This window comes from Astatotilapia calliptera, chromosome 5, assembly GCF_900246225.1.
Source record: "Astatotilapia calliptera chromosome 5, fAstCal1.2, whole genome shotgun sequence".
Classification (NCBI taxonomy): Eukaryota; Metazoa; Chordata; class Actinopteri; order Cichliformes; family Cichlidae; genus Astatotilapia; species Astatotilapia calliptera.
The window spans coordinates 37,907,324-37,915,408 of record NC_039306.1 but is presented as its reverse complement, the minus strand read 5'-3'; the positions used below and the strand labels follow the sequence as shown (position 1 = coordinate 37,915,408).

The 8,085-nt window shown below is 45.7% G+C and overlaps 1 protein-coding gene across 2 annotated transcripts in view; it reads right to left on the bottom strand.

Moving 5' to 3' along the window:
• nfasca (neurofascin homolog (chicken) a) overlaps positions 1–8,085 on the bottom strand; it is a 165,792-nt gene extending 157,707 nt beyond the window's left edge. For both annotated transcript variants that reach the window (XM_026169156.1, XM_026169157.1), the window contains exon 1: positions 7,852–8,085. The gene's annotated coding sequence lies outside the window, so the exon portion shown is untranslated. The remainder of the gene's footprint in view (positions 1–7,851) is intronic.

Genomic DNA, 8,085 nt, shown 5'->3' with positions numbered 1-8,085 from the left:
TCTGTTGTATGGTGTTTTAGTGTCGATGGTTGTTATCACCTGTGTTCTCCACAGGCTGTGTCCTGTGCTTTAATAAGGGTCACACCCACCGTTACATTACAAACATCATATATATACATTGAACTATCAGGGCTGACATCTTCTTCCTGATGTTTCAGAGAGACACTTCTTACATTGGCAGGTTCTGTCTGCTGTCATTGGGACAGTTCGCATCTGCTTTACAGGTATTTGTGTAGTATTAGCTTGTCACGGGTGTTTGTTGACATGAAACTACAGCACAGCAAAGTGCTCAGAGGTTCCAGTAAGACATATTTTCCATGCAGCCATCTATTGCCCATTTCCAGTTCCTTCGGCCTTTAAGCATGCTGTAGTCCCCCCGATTCTTGAAAAAAGAAACTGACTGTTATGACCTTTCAAACTACAGACCGATCTCTAAGCTCTCGCTCTTGTCCAAGATCCTGGAGAGACTAGTTCTCAGCTCCAGGCGTACTTGCACACGAACAATATTGCTGAGAAATTTCGATCAGCCTTTAAGCAGTTGCATAGCACTGAAGCAGCGTTGGTTAGAGTTCTTAATGATATTCTTGTAATCACTGATAGTGGACGCTCTATGGTCCTCGTTTTACTGGACCTCTCTGCGGCCTTTGATATGGTAGACCATAACATTTTATTACTAAGGCTTGAGCACACTGTGGGTATTAGAGGCACTGCCCTCGACTGGTTTAAATCATACCTCGCTGATAGATCCTTATCAGTTCACTTAGGCACCTTCTCCTCTTCCTCCGCTCCGGTCTGTTGTGGTGTGCCTCAAGGATCAGTTTTAGGCCCTATTCTCTTCTCATTGTATTTGCTCCCTCTAGCGCAATCTTTGAAAAATACAACATCGCCTTCCACTGTTATGCCGATGACATACAGATCTATTTTGAACTTGCTGACGACCTTGCTGTGTCCCTGCACTACTTTCAAGAATGCATGCGGGAGGTCAAAGAATGATTCCTGAGTAATTCCCTCGTTTTAAATGATAAGAAGACTGAGACTGTGGTGTTCAACAGTAAAATCCCTCGTGCCCAACTCTGTGCTGCCCTGGGTTCCTTTGCTAGCTCTTCCTGTGACTATGTCAGTAACTTGGGTGCACTGCTGGATAGCTCGCTCAAACTCGATAAGCAAGTGTCTGCTGTAGTGAGATCTAGCTTCCACCAACTGCGCCTTATCGCTAAGGCTAGGCACTATGTTCTGCATGAGGACCTGGAGAAGCTTATTCACGCTTTTGTGACCTCCAGGTTGGATTATTGTAACTCCTTGTACTACGGTCTTCCCTCTTCTCTTCTTCTTAGACTGCAAACAGTCCAAAATGCAGCAGCCCGCCTCTTGACTGGTACCAGGACATTTTGCCATATTACTCCTGTCCTAGCTAGCTTGCATTGGCTGCCCATAAAGCACCGTATTCAATTTAAAATATTACTCCTTACATTCAAAACTATTAATAAATTAGCGCCAAGTTATCTTAGTGAACTTCTCAAACCACATACTCCTGCTAGAACACTCAGATCTGCCACTCAACTACTTCTGACCCGACCCAGATCTCGGCTGAAGTCCCGGGGTGACCGTGCGTTTGCTCTGGCTGCCCCGGTACTGTGGAATACCCTTCCTCTCGACCTCCGCGCATCTGACTCCATTGCACTGTTCAAATCACGACTAAAAACCCACTTATTCAATCTTGCCTTTCCCTCTAGTTAATATTTCTTTTATGATTTTATATCATGCACTTTTACGCTCATTTAAATTCTTGTTTGCTCTGTACCTGTTGCTTTCCTATGTATCAGTGACAGCTACCTGCTTGCATACTTAGTACTTGCTTTGGTCCTATTTCTATTATCCTCCTTCTATTCTCTATGTTACTTGTTAAGCACTTTGGCATACCCTTGGTTTTTAAGTGTGCTTTATAAATAAAGTTTATTATTATTATTATTATTATTATTATTATTATTATTAAACAACAGAAACCAGTCCACCTTCTTCTCTGCTCTATAATCCAGTTCTGGTGCTGTTGCAATGACACACAGGGATAAGCGTGCTCTCTCATTGTGATGGAGCTAACCAAGGTTGCATTGTTGCTTACATTAGCTGGTAGCTCCAGTTTCACTTTCTCAGCAGGCCTGACTGAAGCATCAACGCTTGGATCAACAGGCACAGAGGAGACGTCAATTTGTAAGCATAGGACAAAAGAAAGGAATCAAAGTATGCACTAATGTCTCACTATAGAACTGCACTATCTCCTGTGACCAGGAGATATTTTATTTTGTATTCTTATGATCACAGTTATAATCAGAAGTATCAATCATTAATCATTTACCATTGTTGAACCAGTTGACAGAATAATCTTTGAACCACATCTATGTTAACATTAAGCTACACAGATTATCAGTACTTTAATCAGTCTATTGTTGTTCTGTACTATTCATGTTATTTGCTTAAAGCTGTTTCACAGTTCTGTAACCACTCAGAAGCCTGTGGGGCCTGCTGGACCCTGCCTTGGTTCTATGTTCAGTTCTGCACGTACACAGGCCTTTAAAGTACATGCACGCTCTTATATAACACATGAATGTGTACACATACACTTAGTAAGAATAGGAGGGTTGTCTGAGGACAGTTTTCTGATAGATATACTTTCACAATAGACACGAATAGATATACACACCACACACACTGGTTTTCTCTGAGTGCTGGGCTGAGTGGAAACATCTGGAGGCCTTATAAGGAGAACTTGTGGAGTGAGGGGAACTTCCTGAGTTCTGAGAACTGACTGATACTTATCATTTGACTTGACGTCATCATTGTAATAAAAGCCTTGTGAGATGCTTGTTCGGGGGAGATCGGCTCTAAAAGGCTTGTGATGCTCATCTTCCCCATATGTACATATGTATAATAAAAATCACTATTCTGACATCTACTGAGACCATGCAGTCGTTTGTCTTCTCCTCAAAACACGAATCATGACACTCCAAACGCTGGTTCTGATCATCTGGACGTTTTCAGTGGGAGAAACATTTCGTCATCATCAGCTGACGTCTTCAGTCTCAGCAGGTTTCAATCTTACAAACAGGACATGTGCATAATGACTGAAACCAGCCCACTGAGGGAACAATGGGCTGTGAGGTCAGTTCCTTCATCATTATTATGCAAATTCTCATGACTATTGATCACCAACAACCACTGATCAGTAACCATGAGTCCCATTCACAGAGAGTTGGGGAATGGCTGCAATCACAGCATGTAAGATGGTGACAGATGTACCCTTAGGCCCCTCCTCGATTCAGAGATGGTCTTTACCTTTTCACGTGAATGGCCTCCTTGACTCCGCCCTCAAACCAGCGTTCCTCCTGACCTCACAGCCGGTTGTTGAATGGTACTCATGGTCATTGATCAGTGGTCAAGAAATGTTTCTCCTGCTGAAAACATCCAGATGAACAGAATGAACTTTTGGGATTGACTTACCTGGATGATTGAGCATGCATCAAGACATAACTGCATTATGTGTGGCAGTGGCTTGGAGTCCAGAAAGCATTATATGCCAGCTCAAATATTACAGTCAGCATTCATACTAAATCCCATGCCAGGTGAGCATGTCTACACCTGAACAACAGATACCCCGTGCCAGGTGATCATACTGATGCCAGCGGGCTTCCTTAATCACTGGGCACCATCTTACCCACAATCCACTTGGCCTGGCTGCGCCCCATCTGCACTGGCTGCTCCCTTTATACTGGAGTGCAGCCAACAGAGCAGACCACAGCCACACAGTCTGCTGCTACATGTTCTAGAGTTACCTCGGCTTTTATCACTAAAGCTCACAAAAGGATCGGTTCGTTTCCTGCCACTACATCTGATCTGTTACAGTGAAACAGCTTCTATAATACATCTATGTATCTGTACGATCATAAGGACACATTTACTGTATATCACTGCCATCTGCTGACTAAACACATGAACTGCAGCATCACGTAACCACAGCCAGGTTTCTCCTACAGGATCATATATATTATTACCCCTTTGTCTGTGTTCAGAGTATGAAACGCTGTCATGCTGATAACCAGAGTGTCACAAACAGGAGAAGAACTTCAGTTCTTACGACTGATTAAACACAGAGCATCTAAGACCTTGTCTTCCAGTAACACCAGCATACTTCCTTCAACGTGCACATTAAGCACATGTGCAATATTTATGCTGAAAAGCGAGTCCGTTCATTACTCGACTGGGTTACTGTAAATCATTATTATCAGGCTGCTCTTTGTGTTGTTATATCACTGCTGCATCATTAGTGACTGATGGAGTTTTAATGTTGTGGGGCAGGGGTGTCCAACCAGCTATGAGCCAGTCCTGCAGGTTTGAGATCTCACCCTGGGTCAGCACACCTGAATCACATGATTAGTTCATCACCAGGCCTCTGGAGAACTTCAGGACATGTTGAGGAGGTCATTTAGATCAGCTGTGTTGGATCAGGGACACATCTAAAACCTGCAGGACACCGGCCCTCCAGGCCTGGGGTTGGACACCCCTGCTGTAGGGTCTTCACCCTATGAAGTGCTGTAAGTCAGCTGTTATAGTGAGCTGTTGGTATACACAGTCAACTGAAGTGAATGAAACCGGTCATTCTGTTTCATGTTATTGTGTGAATGAATCTTTATTCTTTCTTCTACCTTATTATTCTAGCTGCTCCGACCTCTGCTGGTTAACTCCTCCCTCAGTTTTCATCCGATTTTCACCATTCAAACTTTAAACCGTTCTGCTCCTTCTGCTGATGCCTACTATATCTTTTGGTGCTCATAACTTTTATACTTTTTGAGATACTAAGCTTTTTATGCCATTTTTGGCCCATTTTGCTGACAGGGACCACATTACCAGTTTTGCTTGCTGGGCTGAGCCGTGTTTTAGCTCAGTGAGATGAGGGCCGGTTCGAATCCCGCTTATGGCAACAACTGTTTTCACTCTTTTCAACACAATTTTCAGCTTTTTCACCTCTTTTTAGCACAATTGAGTTTCTTCTGCACAGTGCACATTTTTCTCTCATCATATCTTTGTTTGAGATCAGAACTGGTTTGGCTCAGTGGGATGAGCAGCCGCCGTGAGATTCGGTGGCAAAAGGTTCGAATCCTACATGTGACAATTGCTGGACATCTTCCCTGCTTGCGTGTGTTGCCAGGGCAACTTGTCAACCGAATTTAATACATGTAATCTGCTTCCTTAACGCTGCTTAGTGTACCCTTTCGAATACAACAGTTTTCAGCCAAGAGTTGAGTGTTTTCAGCAGGCAGTTCTCCTTCAGATTCCACTGCACGGCATTCACACGGCATTTTCGCAGGAAATGCAACTTTTTCTAGTTTTATTTCATTTTTAGGGCTACTACAGTGTGAAGCTGTGCTGGGTGAACTGGTCAGAGCCATTATAGGCCTGGGATCGTTGGCCAATGTCAGGAAGCAACTTCAATGATCAAATATACATTGAGCAGCTGGCCAGATGGGCATTGTTCCTGACGTTCCTCTATCCTAAGTACAAAAGCAAACATGTTTTCAGAAAAGAACACGTTAAAGAGTTAAAGTGTGAGCTGTGGGCGTGTTTGGGACTCTGCAGCCGAGCTCTTAGACAGACAGAGCAGCTGAGTGTGTTTGGACATGGCAAACCACAGTGAAGCATCTCTTTAACCCAAGGGTGTGCTCTCAGGCGGTTAGAGGGTCTTGTATGTGATTGTAGTGTTCGTGAGAAAGTTCGTCAGCCTACTGATAGCAGCGCATCGATTCACTCAGTAAAGGAACACGTCTGTGTCCTGAGTGTGCAGAACCCCACCCAGCAGGAAAGCACCAAACGAAGCTGACCGCCCCGACATGCTGTGGTAGACGTCGATCCACAGTGTGGACAGAGGGGAACTCTGTGCTGGGGCAATAATGAGGACTGAAGCTGGGCCAGCCTGAGGTCAGATCAAAGCCTGTGAGCTGAGAGGACATGGCGTTTGAATCTCTCTGATCTTATTTTATCAGCCTTTCCTCTGCTGTGTGAAGCTGTCGACTCCAGAGACAATTATTAGATCAAACTTCAGTGTCGACAGCTCACATCAACTCTGAAATGACTTCTACAAGCACAGGCGCCTCACTTCCTGTGAAAGCTCTGTGTGTGCTGACAGCAGTACAGAGAATGTAACATCTATACAGGCTCATGTAAGTGAACACACACTGATCTGAACACTATAATTATTACAATCAGTACTGTCAGCTGCACACTCCTGCCCTGCATGCTCACATGCTCCCTGCTCTCCTCTATCTTTGCCTGACAGCAGTGAAGCACACCGTAGGCGCCTGGGCTCATCCTTCATGTACATCTTATTCTTTATGATGTTTGATTCGACAGAGGTGTTCGGTCAGGTGGCCTTCTTCATCTATGTGACCTGGGAGTGCCGGGTCCACTGGCTGTGGCCCCCTGTGGCTACATGAGGTGTGGAAACTCAGCAGAATTTGGTTCTTGTCCTTAAAATGTGAAGCTTTCATAAAGACAAAGGTTTGCTGTTGTTAAAGCTCATTAATGTTAATCCTGAAACCTGATTATGTGCTTATGCGTTGACCATGGGACAGTCTGTGCCTCAGATGCCCTCTAGTGGGAAAAAGGAACTACAAGCAGATTAACTCTGACTCTTTTGAATGTATTAGAGGACTTATACATCATTTATTACTGGGCTGGAAACTACACAAACACAGGGTAGGTGCATTAGGCTCTCATTACAAGTCAATACATCCATACAGCTACTCTGTGGCTGCAAAACACACAGATCACAGCCGCTATCCAGTATAGGAACAGCAGGAATATGACAGGCACACAACAGGAAGACATGCTGCATGTATGCAGGTCACAGAAACGTAGAACAAGGCTCCAAAGATCACACATTAGAGAAGAACAAAGCTGTCCAATCACTGTTGTTCTTTAGCGTCCACATGAACCTGCTGCTGCATGTCCTCAGTGCTGTAACCTCAATACAGAAGGTTTATACACAAAGCACTGGGCTGATCAGCATCCACCACAGCTAGTTACGTCATATGAGACATAATAATCAATCGTGATCATTGACACACTGTTAGCTGCCAGCCTGAGGCAGTGCGTGCTCTGTTAACACTGTTAGGACACAGACACTGCTCAGCACCGCTGATGACTCCTCACACAGCTGGGACAGGCTTACCAATGCTCTATAACACACAGCTAAGTTTCTTCTGAGTGGACGAACATGACAAAGTGCTGTTTGATAGCTGCTGTTGGCGAACACCACACAAACTCCTCTAAATCGGCTTTCCGATGTGATGCAGTTCCGGCGCTCACGGCCATACCTGCCTCGCTGTGCGCACAGGCTGCAGACCCGGGGCCTAAGTTGAAGCCCTTTAAATGTCCTCGTTCGGTCGTCCTCTGCAATGACACCTCCTCTCCCACATCACACAAAGGCCTCTGCAGATGCACACAGCCAGGCTGGGACGCTCAGCTCCGCAGACTATCTTTATTTGCAATTTGCGCAGAGCAGCAGAAATCCCACAAAACCGCAGCATCATCCAGAAAATGCGCAGAGAGAAGCGCGGTGGGGGAGGGGGGGGGGGTATCTGGCGCACCGAGTGGCCGGTAAACGATGCAAATTACGTGTAAACTGCGCTCCGAGCCCCTGGGACGTGGCTCAGGCTGCAGCATTTTTCACATCATCGGTTCTCCTCGGGATCCAGTGCGGCCGGAACCAGGACACCACCCGATGCGTCAGCGCTATGGGAGCCACGACTATGCCCATCATAGAGCCTCCATCACGGTGGAAAGTACAAACGGTCCGCTTACCTGCGATTGTCAGCCGCTCCACTTTCCGCTTCACCACCGGGCACCGTCAGCTCGGCATCAGAAAACTATCCACCTCCTCCTCTGTGCTCTTTCTCGTTAATGCAGTGCAGGGCTCTCCTCCGGCTCGCTCCCTCTCCGTTGTGGTCTCCGCACCTCCTCCCTCCTTGTCTGCGCTCTCTCGGGTCTGCTAGCGAGCATCCGGGTGTGCAGATGTGTGCACATGGAGCTGATGGG